We start from the raw sequence: 14,308 nt of genomic DNA, 5'->3' as shown, positions 1-14,308 counted from the left end.
CAAAATTATTACATTTTAGGGGGAGACTAGAGGGGCCCCCCAGCCCCGGGGATCGCCACCCCCGGGGCTAAAAAGAAAAAAATGGTGGGGGGAGGTGTCTAAGGTCCCCAAAGCCGTGGGGACCACCACCCCGAGGCTTTATGTATTGTGAAAGGGGGACTGCGTGGCCCCTTTCCTGGAGCACTCAAGGGCCCCGTTACCCCCGGGGTACAAAAAAAAATGGTTGGGGGACTGTAAGGTCTCCAAAGCCCCGGGGACCACCACTCCCCGGGGCATTATGTATTGTTGGAGGGCCGTCTTCTGCAGAGATTGATTTTATACATGGGGAGCTGTATGTTAGTAGCTTCCCATGTGGAAAAACAATGCTGGTTCCCAAACGCGTAGAAGTTGTGCAGCAAAGGCGCTGGATTTGTGCACCCTACAGATTATGAGTCGTGCATGCAGCGCATGCACACCAGGGGGCTGCACTGCCGGGGCTACAAAAATAATTGTTGGGGGGCTGCAAGGTCTCCAAAACCCTGGGAACCACCACTCCTGGGGCTTTATGTATTGTGGGAGGGACGGTTCCTGCAGTGTCCCGGGGAGTCCATTCCACCCTCCCATAGCAAGGAAATCTGTTCTCTCTTTTAAAATCTAGATGAGATTGATTTTCTACATGGGGAGCTGCATGTTAGTAGCTTTCCATGTGGAAAAGCAATGCTGGCTCCCAAACACGTAGAAGTTGTGCACCAAAGATGCTGGATTCGTGCACCCTACAGATTATGAGTAGTGCATGCAGCGCATGCACACAAGGGGGCTGCACTGGGCAATGGCGGCTCCCAAACGCATAGAAGTTTTGCACCAAAGGCGCTGGATTTGTGCACCCTACAGATTATGCGTCGTGCATGCAGCGCGTGCACACCAGGGAGCCGCACTGAGCACTGCGCAGGATGCGCGACTTTTAATTTTAGCGTTAAAACTCACGCCCTCTCATAGCAAACAGCAGTGTATGGCACCCCGGGAGACTGCAGGAGCCGGCCCTCGGGCGTGGCGGTCTCCAGGGCCTTCGAGGGCTGTAGGTGTAGGGCCACGCAGTCTGCTTCCCACAATACACTAAATCCCAGGGGTGGTGGTTCCCGGGAATTGAGGGGAGTGGTTGAGGTCCCCACACTTTTAAATTTGATGGGGGGGCGTTCGAGCCACCCACAACCATTTATTTTATATCCCCGGGGGGTGGCTCTCAGTCTTGTATAGGAAACAGCAATGTTGAGAAAATCTTCCGGTAAGATAATAAAGGATTTTGAAGTCCATTTTCAGTGTTTTATTTGTGCTTTGCAGGCTTTAAAGCGACGACAATTTTAACTCTGTTTTTGTAAATATGCCACTAAGTTTTGTAATGTCGACAATCTTGTCTTCCATTTAAATAGGCACAAAGTATTTATTGAAGTTCATTGTGAATCGTGAAGCAACACTGTCTAAATGTGATAAAGAAGTGAATGAGTTGTGTACTTGTTTTGCTCGTAATGTGCATAGGGGTAGATTTACAAGTTCATTACGTTACTATTGCATCACTTTTAAGATGGGAAAAGTGAAGCGCAAGTGGTGCAAGGGTGTTGTAAATCTGGTTTGGATTTTGAAAGAGAGAGTAGAGTGCATCTGTAGGGTAAGTGCAGGTTAGTGTAGGGGTAACAATTACTATTCTATGTCAAGTGGGGTGCATCTGTAGAATAAGTTCATGTTAGTGTAGGGGTAACAATTAGTATTCTAACTCCAGGGGGGTGCAACTGTACGGAATGTGCTGGATAGTGTATCAGTAAAAAAAAATATTCTAACCCCAAGGTGGTGCATCTGTAGAGTATGTGCTGGATAGTGTATGAGTAACAATTAGTATTGCAAATCCAGAAAGGAGTTAAAGGAGAAGGAGACACGCACAATCACGGTGAACGTAGAAGAAGAGAAAGTGACGAGAGATGATTTGCGGCGTGTTTAGGCTTGGGAGCCTTGTTAATCATTAAGTGGGGTCTGGCAGTGAAGTGCGTACCGATCCTGGAAGAAGCCTTTCGAGTCTTGCGAAAGCAAGTCATCTTTATTAATTGCTTCTCGCTGCATGTACTTGCAAGGTCATCTGATTTGCTCGTATGTTAAAAACAGACACTTTCTACACCTCTTTTTCATTGGTTGTGAAGCATTGTAAGAAGACTTATTACCGACCAATTCCTTTCCTTGCACAGATTTTGTCTCTTTCTTTATTTCTTTATTTCGACAATTTGTTTGTCATAAAAGAGAGAATATAAACATTTGTTACATCTAAAATAGTTAAATCAGGGATAAAAAAGTAAAAACATTTCAACCAATCCATGTAGATTAGACAGTAGAGAAGTGCAATATACATCGTCCCTCACACCCCAACAGAGATAAGAGGGGCCAATCCCCTGTAGTCCAACCAAGTAGCGCAATTAAAATCTCAGAGGGTGTTTAGCAGTGACCTCCTCATGTTCCACATTGCTGCTAAGAACTTAGTTACAGCAAAGACCACAACCGGCGAAAGATCGGACTTAAGAATCCTGTATGCTTGGGCACAGTGGGTTAACCCCAAGTTTTTACATAATGGGGCAACCCACCTCCTCCTTGAACTAACATAGGCAGGGCAAAAAAAGACAACATGGGCCTCACTTTCTAGATTGGCACTGCAACCTGGGCAATTCCCAGGGGATGAATTGCTCCACATTGAAGTCGGCGCTCTAATCGTAAGGGAGCCGTGTCGCCATTGTAGGAAAAGCTTCCTCGCCGTAGCTGGGCCCATATCATCCAAAACTTTCTCATAAAAATAGCTTTCCTTTGTTACTAAAAACGTAGCTGAAAGTGTTCCTGTTTAGATGTTGGACAATAAACGCGCCCTTTTGGTTTCCCGGTACAATTGGACCAGCTTCAGTCTCGAGATCCCTGCACATGCTTGCTCTGGGTCAGACCACATTGCCTCCAGGCCTAGATTCCCAAGTTCCCCTCTAACATGCTTAAACCAGGGTAATTTAACAACATTTGTTAGTCGCAAAATCTCGGTTAACTTTCCCCTGTATTCACTCAACTCCGGAGAGACCCAGAGCCGCCTCCAAAAAGTTAATGGTCTTAAGGCCATCTCTTCTTCAATCGGCCATAAGCCCAGGTCAAGTCTCAATGGGACCAAGGGCGTGCTTGGAGGTAAAGCTACCAACTGCCTAAGGAATCTGTTTTCGGCAATTGCAATTCCCGGGGCAACCTTAAATCCCCGCAACTCCGCCCCGTAGGTCACAGCCCCACGTGCTCTGTTTGTATATTTCAAGAGGGGGGCCGAGCGGCTTACTTGATGATTTATTCAACAATTTCAGGATGCCCCCGGCTATCTGGGTCAGCTTAAGTTGAGATCTTACTTGGTGATGCACCCAATTAAATGATTCATTGAGGGTCAGGCCAAGATAATCAAAGGTATAAACCCTTGCAAGCCGTACTCCCTCTATGAGAGTGTTTGGTCGGGTTTTAGCAAGCGGGTTAAAAATCATAAATTTAGTTTTTGTGGTGTTGATTTCAAGACCCCGATCCTGACAAAAAGAAACAAACCCGTTCAGGACTCGCTGAATACCCATCGGAGTTTTTGATAATAGCAGGGTATCATCCGCAAACATAATTGCGGGAATCCTGGAACCTGCAAGCCTTGGGGCATCGGTATCCGCTACGGACTCCAGGTGTGCGATTAGCCCGTTGACATAGAGGCAGAACAGGGTCGGTGCCAAGACACAACCCTGTCTTACCCCCCTGCCAACGGAGAATCGAGATGTTAAAGACCCAGCACTACCGCATCTAACTTGGGCATAGTTCCCTGCATGGAGGCGGATCAGGATATTCAAAAGTAAGGGCGGAATCCCTAGATCACCCAATACAGTCCACAGCTTCCGGCGTGGGACTAGGTCGAAAGCTGCGCGGAGGTCTACAAAGACTGTATAGAGTGAGCCTCCACCGACCTTCACGACCTTCCAGTAGAGCATATTCAAACGGAAGATTTGATCTGTTGTGGATACATTCTTTCTGAACCCGGCTTGATAGGGGCTCATAATAGATTGTTCCTCAGTCCACTCTAATATGCGATTTAGAATTAATCTAGCAAAAAGTTTTTTGGGGCACGTCAATGAGACTAATTGGCCTATAGTTGGCTGGGAGCAGAGGCGACCAATTTTTGAAAATAGGGACAATCTCTGTCCCCAGCCAAGTATCGGGCACCGACATGCCACCCCATATTGCGTTAAAAACAGATGCTAGATAAGGTGCCCATACCCCGGGTTCATGTTTTAGAAGGTCACCAGGGACTCTATCCAGGCCCGTGGCTTTCCCTGATGGTAGACTTAAAACCGCCATCTCCACTTCTCCGACGAAAAATTCACCACCTTTAATACTACTTTGGTGAGGGGGGACAAGTACCTGCCACTCAGGGTTATCACAGTCATTACCTCCCTGGTAAAGGTTTCCAAAATGCTCTTCCCAAACCTCCGCGGCGATATTGGGTGAGACGGCCGCCACAGGATCGGCCGATCCTGTGCTTACAATTTCCCAGAAGCTACGGGCATCTTTCGCTGCCAACGATGCAACCAGTTTCGCCCAATGGTCCACCTCCCATTCTTTTTTTGCGTGGTGAATAAGATCGCGATATATTGCCCTTTTTTATTTTAATTTGGTCTCTGTTTTGGTTATGCTTCAGTGCATAAATAAGTTCAGTTTTCGCCTTCCTGCACGCTTGATTATACCAGGAGGATTTTCTACCTGGCCTAGTCCCTCCTCCTATGGGGTTAAACATTTCTGCAAGGTTGGATGTCAAAGCCCGATACAGTGCCCCCAATTCGGCATATAAGGAAGGGGAACTGTCCCTGATAAGCAAGGCACCAGCAGCTTCCAACGTCGTAACTACATGGCCATAGATCTCAGCCAACAGCTCTGGGCAGGTTACTGCTTTATCCCATCTTATCCTTCTTCTATTACTAGATAGAATTGTTCGGTTGTCCAGTCCGTTCTCACACTGAAGGCTAGAAATAGCAGTAATAGGGAACTGAAAAAGTAGTATTAAAGCGTTGTGGTCACTATCACCTCGCTCTTCCACCAGATTTTGAAAAACATTTGATTGGCTGTTGTGTGGTTAACTATACCTTCCTGATCCTAATGTTGATTGGCTTGTTTTTTCTATGTGAGGTTACGATACCCTCACCATGTGCGTAGCCCATTTTGTGACGCACTTTATTTTACAATGCGTTTCAAGAACTAGTTGTAGTAGGGTGTTTTTTAACTTAAACTGTGTACTCTGCTTTTTAGTTTGACTGTAACGATATTTAAAAATATTCTTCTATTTTTTATTCTATCATAATTGTGCTGACTTTTCTCCTTTGGCATGGAGTACTTTGTCCTTTCATTAAATGTATAATTCTTCAAACCATCCTTAAAAGAAAAATGCACCATTTTTTAAAATATTTATATTGAATCTTTTATATTCATCACACGGTTGAACTGCAAAATCTTTTTTTCATTCATTGGTATCACGCGTTGCATCACATTTTTTAAATTTTATCATAAGCACTCATTCCTTATGTTTACATTATATAAGTGTTGCCCCATTATCTTTATTTAAATGTTTGGGCTTTTTTTACTTTCAGATAAAGTAGAATAGAAGTGCTACGACAAACACCCCCTCACTACTTCATCTTTCTTTTTTTATGTACACTTCATGTCATTATTAGCCCATTTTCTCTCTAGAAGATATAGAGTGTTTTGGGGTGCCGCTCACTGTGTGCTGCTTTGCAGACCCTGATTCCTGTTGGGTAGAGGACGTCGTGGGATTCTCGTGTATCGTGTAGCTGCCTAGTGCGGGTTGCGGAAAGGGGAGAGTTATCAGACTGCTTCAGCCGCCGAGGGACTGCGAGGTCCAGCAGGCTCTCTGCCACACAGCTGCTGCCTCTTCCCTCGGCGTTCCCGCCCCCCCGCCCGGACACTTAATAAACCTATGGCGGCCCCCGCTCCGCGGGTGCCGCTCACTGTGTGCTGCTTTGCTGACCCTGGTTCCTGTTGGGTAGAGGACGTCGTGGGATTCTCGTGTATCGTGTAGCTGCCTAGTGCGGGTTGCGGAAAGGGGAGAGTTATCAGACTGCTTCAGCCGCCGAGGGACTGCGAGGTCCAGCAGGCTCTCTGCCACACAGCTGCTGCCTCTTCCCTCGGCGTTCCCGCCTCCCCCGCCTGTAGTGATATAATCTCGCTCTCATTCCCGCGTCGCGGGACATAGCCCGGGGTGAAGCCGGGGCAAAGGGCGGGCCGTCTGTGGCCGTCAGAGGCCGGGCCGGGCCTACTCTCTTGCATCCATCCTCCAACATTGATATCGTCGGAATGTCTGCTTCAGGTATGAGCCCCGACCTAACTATTGTGGATAAGCTGGGGGGGCTGCCGTCAAAAGGTACTCTTGACAATTATTTCACTAAGGTACTTATTGACTTAGAAAAGGAGACCACGCTTGCAGAGCGAAGGGCGGAGCGTCGTCGCTCGGTAGAAAGTTTGAAAAACACAACTATATTAGATCCTACGCTGAATGCCCCTTTTCGTAATGGGGGAAATCTAAGCGGAACTGAAGATTTAACCCTGCAAGAGAGTCTTCCACTTTTGCTACGAGACTGTACCCCAACACCACATGCCTTTACTGGACAGACTTTGAGTCCTACCCCACCCTATAGCCCTATTAGTTTAATAAAGAATCCAGTCAGCACGAATCGCACTTCTGGCCAGTGTAAACGGAGTAAGAATAAAAGGCCAATTTTGCCAAAGGTTCACGGCCCACCACCCTGCAAAAGAAGACGTAAGGGGGAGGCATTACAAAAACCTAAGATTTGCCACTCCGATTTTGGCAAGTCTTCTAAATCCGGCTCCTTAGCTGTTCAGACTTTAGCACTTGCTGAAGACAAATTGTTAAATCCGACAGTCGATCCAACATCCCCGCATATTGGTTTGGACAATGGCAATAGTCTACACGTCGATGCCCCCGTAGACTCCTCATTGAAAACAGTATATACTAGTGTTTCATTAGATAGCATGGAACACTTAATTAGATCTTTCATTTTACCTATCATTGAAAGGTTAAAAAATGTGGAGAAACGTCTTGAGGTTATGGAGTTGGGTGCTGGGAGGAAGGACAACTTACCTGAGGTCCTAGTGAGGGAGGCTGTCCCCGCCTTGATCCTGACCCCGATCATACCAGCTACGTCCACTGCCCCTAAAGCTTCATCTCAACCTACTACAGCCACATTAAAACCCCCCAAAGTGGCAGGGCCTATCCAACAAAAGCTACCTCTCCCTAAGCAAGTAAAGAAATCAGTCTTAATTCCCGCGAGTAACATCACGAGGGATCAGGAAAAGGTACCTGCAGGGAAATTACGTGAGGAGAGGAGAGGCACTAGACACACAGGGGATCTAACGAATAGGGGTCCATTAGTAGAACTTCCCCCGGAAGCTGTGCCTTATGTGGTTGTCTTAACAGGGGTCCCTGTATTGGCTGATAACAAGAGGGAAGGGTTTGCCCAGCTAAAGAATAAAGTTATGCACTGGTTTAGAGTATATAGACCAATTGCAAGCAACATCAATGGCGAAATAGTACACGTTCGCCGACTTCCTTGGCTGGGTAGTAGAAGTAAGGACATTGAGGGAGATGTAGTCGTAGTCAACTTCAGAGATTCATGTGCGGTCAATTATATATTAAATTGGCCTGCAGGGAATGGTAATAACAACATCATCCCCCGCCCTCTGACCTACTTCTATCCCAGATCCTTAGTGTTCGCCCCAAAATATACAAGTGGACAATCACATACCTATACATATTTTCCAGCCCCATTTAACAGCGGCTATTTGTTACATGCACAATACCAAATGCCTGCTGCTGATTTCTACGGCTGGAATACTGTACCCCCCAGAGCTAACACAAATTTTTACAAAAGCATGGACCATCTGAGGCCCTTTACACCACTGGAGACACTAAACAGGTTCGATGCGTTTAGTGGTATGGATGATTGCGACTGAAGTTTACAGTCTAGGCGGGGTATTGGGGGACAATCTCATACTGCTAGACCAGAAGGTGCAGCCAAGGTGGTTTCAGATGAAGAAGAAACTACTGCGCACCCCAGGTTATACCTGCCTCTGGGGGAGAAAAGTGTGGTAAGGGAAGGAGAGGGTTCCAAAATTCCACAAGAAGGATGTTGAAAGTTGATCTCATGGAATATAGCCGGGTTAAAAAACAAGCTATTAACCCCAGAGTGGGCAGCCTACATGGAAGCACACAACATATGCCTCATGCAAGAGACCTGGGCCCTGGAAGAGAGCGCTAGCCCGTCTTTTGCAACATTTGACATCCTGGCCGTGTCTACAGGCAGAGGCCGCCCATCGGGTGGATTGTCTATTTGGGTAGGTACCCACTTGGGTATCCAGGCGACCCAATTAGAAACAATCTCACTGGACATCCAGTGTGTCTTATTAAAACCCGCAAGCAAACCCAAAGTAGCACTAATAAACATCTACTCCAGACCATCCGGTAATGGACAAGAATCGGAAACAATAAAAGCCCTGAATTCTTTTATTCAGAGGCTAGACCCCTCTATCTCAATAATTCTTGGGGGAGATTTTAACTGCCAATTCGAACCACTGGGAAGTCTGGAGCTGGGTGAGCAAGATGAGGTTGACACACTTTGGCATATTCCTGAGCCCAATATTACCCCTGTCAGGGCATGGACCCCTTTAGCCCTCCAAATAAAATCCTTCTCCTTTGAAACATCTTTGCGGGCATGTAATGGGAGATTGGATCCTGATTCCCCAGCTATAGATACGTTCAACCGAGTAGGGCAAACATCCAACATTGACTACCTTATGGTAGACGCCAAAAATTGGGATAAGCTAAACAAATTTAGGGTCGTACACAGACATGATAGCGACCACAATGCCCTGGTTCTAACTTTTAAGCCGGGGTCCTTTGGTCGTACCAATCCTGTACCCGAAACTGCAGCGTCGATGCCCCCTCTTATGCTGGCCAATAATAGAAGAAGGGTTAAATGACCCCACCTAGTAAACTCACCATCCAGACTAGCGAAAATTTACCAGGTTGCGATCCCACTTATCACCCAAATGGGTGATCTATCTGGTAAGCATCAGGCAGTGGAAACCCACAGCCAGCTAGCTACGGCATTGGGGGACTTGTTATACCCTGTAAAAGGAACTAAAAGGCGAGCTCCGAAATCTCACCCTTGGTTTGATGATGCTTGCAAAAAACTAAAAAAGAAGCTACTTGCGGCAATCAAATCTAACAACAGAGTGAATATTAAGGCATCCAGACTGCTATATAAAAAGGAGCTCGCCAGGGGCAAGAAGGAGTGGGAAGAAGCCAGGTGGGAAGATCTAAGAGGGGCCCTACTAGCAAGAGACAATAAATTATTCTGGGCAATAGTAAATTCTGGTTTAAAAGAGGGAGGGGAGCCTCTCCAACCAAACATTGCTCCGTCAGTCTGGGAGGCTCATTTTGCTGCGCTTTACACCAGCCCTGAGACTGGTAATAGTGAACACCTAAACGGGGCAGAGCTATCGGTGACAGATGATGCCCTCCGGATGGCCCGAGCCCCAGACTCCCCGCACGAGTGCCGACTGCGGGGGGCCTCGGACCTGGGCCATCCGTTAGGTCAGTGGGTCAACATGACAAGGGAGGGCCCTGGAGACACCGAGAGCATCACAGTTAAAGAGGTGGAATCGGTGATCACCAGGCAACTACCCAACAAAGCCCCAGGCCTCGACAGACTACCAGGAGATCTTTTCCGCTCCCAGCCAAAATTCTGGGCCCCGTACTTGGCTGTTCTATTCAATGCTGTCCTTTGGGGAGCCAAGATACCGGACACCTGGGCAGGAGCGGAGATTGTGCCAATCTTCAAGAAGGGCTGCCCCTTAGTGCCATCAAATTATCGGCCGATTAGTCTCCTGGATACTTCTCAGAAGCTAATGGGTCGAGTCCTCTTGGATAGATTGTTGGGGTGGATGTGGAGAAAAAAAATACTGACTACCCTACAGACCGTCTTCAGATCTGGAATTTCGACCCTGGACCAAATTTTTAGGTTGCAGGTCCTGTTCTGGAAGACAGCAAGTGTAGAGGGTGGCAGCCTCTACCTTGTTTTCGTAGACCTGCGGGCTGCTTTCGATCTTGTCCCCAGGGAAAGCCTGTGGAGGGTACTGAAAGAGCTAGACCTCCTGCCCTATCTGCTAGATGTCCTGATGCGCTTCCACGTAGGGAATTACGCCAAGGTGAGATGCGGGAAGAATGGGGAATTATCAGCCCACTTCCCCGTGACTAGAGGCGTACGCCAGGGCTGCACCCTGGCCCCCACGCTCTTTAGTCTTTATATAAATGGCCTGGTGGGTGAACTGGATAAGGTCAGAGACAGTGATGCTCCCTGGTTGGCCACTGGCCGGGTACCTGCTCTGATGTTCGCAGACGACACCCTGTTGTTGTCTCGAACATCATCAGGTATCCAGAGGGTCCTGGATGGTTTTGTAGCCTTCTGCGCTCTAAGGGGATTAGAGATAAACTTAGCAAAGACGAAGTTTATGATCTTCCATCCCCCGAAGCGAACTCGCCCTAACCCGGTACTAAATGGCGTCCCGCTGGAAAGGGTGAGAACTTTTGTATACTTGGGGGTTACCCTGACTGAAGATTTCAGTTGGGGCCCTTAGATATCCAAATCTGCTTTGAGGTTGGCGCAGATCGGAGGGGGTGTTGGTAAGTTCTATAGAGCAACCATGTTTAAGCCAGGTGCCCCTGCCCTTGAGATCTATGGGGCGCAAGCTAGACCAGCTGTGCTGTATGGTGCAGAACTCTGGGGCCATAAGAACACACCAAGCCTTCTTAAGGTGGAACAGGCCTTTATGCGGAACTTGATAGGCCTTCCCCAGAGCACCCCACTCACACCCCTGAGACTCGACCTAGGCCTAGAGCCTATCTCAGAATTGTTAGCCACCCGCCCTCTTCTGTATTGGAGAAGGCTCTGGACAGTGCCTGAGCTTGAGGACTATAGAGCTGAGTTTGCTGCAGTCTGGGGGCCACCTAAAGACCAAGAATATTCCCTGGCTAGCCCACATCAAGGCCCTTGTATATCAAATTGGTATGCCCCAACTATGGGAGACCCCAGAGGTGAGCTGCCCGAGAGTGAAGAGATTGGTGCTACTGGCCTCTTTGAGACATTATAACCTAAGCCTTCTGTATAGCTCGACTACGCTGGGTAGCCTGTCTGCTGAGTTTTTGCAGGTAAAACTCGTGTCTAAGAGGGAGGAGTTTTTGGACATAATACAGCCTCCCCTCGCAAGAAAACTTAACACACAATTAAGACATGGTTGTCTACCTATTGGGGCATTTACGTGTAAATGGAATGGACGAGAAGAGGGAATCTGCCCAGTCTGTAACAACACCAAAGAGGATATTGTCCATGTTTTATTCTTCTGCCCAGCCTACAGTACAATAAGGAGATGTTGGTTGGCACCGCTATGCAGAAACCTTGGTTTAAGACAATGTGCTCAAGCTGCTAGAATTTTACGATACGATACCTCCCCCTCTATTGTGTTTGCGGTATCCCGCTTTTTATATGGTATGTGGCGCAGAAGGCTCACTTTAATGAATTGCAACAATTTGTGATTAACTGGGATGCTTTGATACCATTACCTTGATATCTTACTGTTTAATAACTTTTTAACTATGTATTTTATAATTACTCACGTATTTTATTCCGTGCATGTATATATTTTATTTGTGCTTTTATGGTCTACGACCGCAATAAAGTTATCAAGAAGAAGTTTTCCTTTATTTCAAAGTATTTTGTCGATAGTTTATTTATACTACATTTCTCAATCATTAGGAAATACTTGCATACTAAAAGAAATATTATTTATTAATGTATGACATTCTCGGTTGAAAGTCATCCAACTCCAGTTGAAGGATCATAAAGTTATATATAAATTAAAATATACATTAACAATATGATCCCTCTGTGGAAATGAAAAATACATTGAAGTTAATGGCATCGCTGCTAATCATTACTTTGCACGTAGTAATTCCTTAATTAACCTATATTTCTTGTAATTATATTCCATTTAAACTTAATCATACCACATTCTATAATAATTTAAATATTTTTGCTTTGTTTTTTTAAAATATCAAATATATACCCATTCAGATAATTTACCTCTCTTCGATATTCTTTCCTTCTTTCGTCAAAATTCATCCAACTCCTCTAGGAGGAAGATAATGTTTAATGTATTTTTAAATATACATTAACAATATGTTCCCTCTGAGGAAATGAAAGATATTCTGAAGATGCTTCTGCAGCCCCGAATCATTACCTTGCTTGTAGTTTCTTCGCCCGTATTAATTCTCTGAAACAAAACTAATCATCCCAGGGGTGTGGTTTATATACTTTTTGGTTACTTAACACTCTATTGAATCAATTTATTGCTCCTCACACTTTTAAGTCACGTTTTCAGTTGAGAGGTGTTCTCTTTTCCACTGTTTTAGTACGTCACATGTTTATGTAAACGTGCCTCTTTCCAAACGTTTGAACTTTCGGATAAATTCTAAAATGCTTTATTTAAACTTGTTTTTCTTATTAAAGCATTTATATAGGTCACTTTTTTTAATAAGAGTATAAACCTTCATTCCCCTTTTTTTGTAATACTATTTTTAATATTCTTCATTACCGTAAACCCCTATTTTCCCTGCATCCTGTGCAAGAGGTACTCTCTATTAAACTTTATATGCGAGTATTCATTTATTGAATTCCATTACTCAGAGTTTTAATACATTTATTTATCTAAAATTTTTAATCTTTCTTTATACACTGCAAGGGATACTGTTATTTGTGTAGAATAACACTATGAATCAGTGTCCATTTGGCAAAATTGAGAGATTGATTTAGTTGGTTGATGTGTTTGCAGTACGTACACTCTTGCAGTAAGCCAGGCTTTAGGGTATGCAGTGCTTCAAACTCCTATGAATTATGCATGTAGTGGTGTAACCATCTTCACGTTTGTGCTTCAGGCCTACAATTCCCCAGTCAGTATCTATATACTCCAGCAAAAACAGTGTGAGTGCTGTTGCAATTTCAAAATGACTCTTTTGGTACCATATAGTAATTCATTCAGTAAAGTAAAAGTGAACCAATAAGGAATTCACCCAGTGTCTTTACTTACATTGTGGAGTAGTGTGGCTCACTGGTTAGAGGCGGCAGACCCGAGAGCAGAAGTCGGCCCGGGACCAGGGTTCGATTCCCGACGAGGCAGGGTCGTGGACCTTGGTCAGCGGACTCGATAATTCTCGCTTCGGTGCTTACTCTAATCAGGGATCACACTCGGCAACTCTGGGCATTAGCTTGCCTAATCTCCACAACGGCCCCACCAATTCCGGGGATGCCTGGCTCCACCTTGTGAACTCCCAGCAGGGACCATCCCACAGGGAAAGCCAGGACGGGTTCCCCAGAGTTATACAGCGCCGGGACGCCCCGTTGCTGGGGCAGCTATGCGCTTTACAAGTATACTACATTTACATTTACATTTACATTTACATTTACATTAATGTAATCATTCACTCAGCAAGCATGTACTCATGCAGTGAGGCAGGCTTTAGGGAATGGGGTTATTCAAAGTGCTATGTATTATTCATGTAGTGGTGTAATAGCCTTCACATGTATGCTTGAGGACTACAATTCCTCACTCACTATACATACCAGGGGTCTCCAACTAGTAGCTTGGGAGCTACTGGTAGCTCACCAGCACCCTGAAAGTAGCTCTCAGAGGTGAAGCCGAACCAAACCAATCTCAGAGATTCTGTGTATATTAAAGAAGGTAGCACAGCTCATTTCACTAGCCTTAAGAGTTACAGACAGCGAAAGCAATGGCAGGGCCTGTTCATAACACTCAAACACAAACTGTGGTGGCGTATAAATTAATCAATTAGGTATGTATAGAGCTCACTACTCACCTGTGAGGGGTTCCAGGCACTGGGGGAGTATGTGGAGGGGATTTTTGCAGCTTTGGTCATTCGAATAGGCAGGTGTTATGGTCTTCCTGAATCCTTTCAGTGTGGGGGTTTATCTGATGCTGAGGGGTAGTTCATTCCAGGTCTTGGCCATGATGTACGAGAAGGGTGTGCCTCCTGTCTGCTTATGTGAATACAGAGGATTTCGGGAAAGGCCTGGTCAGCAGAGTGGAGGTTTCTTTTGTGGGTGTAGAAGGAGATTGAGGTATTGAGTCCGGTGTTGTG

Source organism: Lissotriton helveticus, chromosome 3_1, assembly GCF_964261635.1.
Source record: "Lissotriton helveticus chromosome 3_1, aLisHel1.1, whole genome shotgun sequence".
Classification (NCBI taxonomy): Eukaryota; Metazoa; Chordata; class Amphibia; order Caudata; family Salamandridae; genus Lissotriton; species Lissotriton helveticus.
This window is presented reverse-complemented; position numbering follows the sequence as displayed.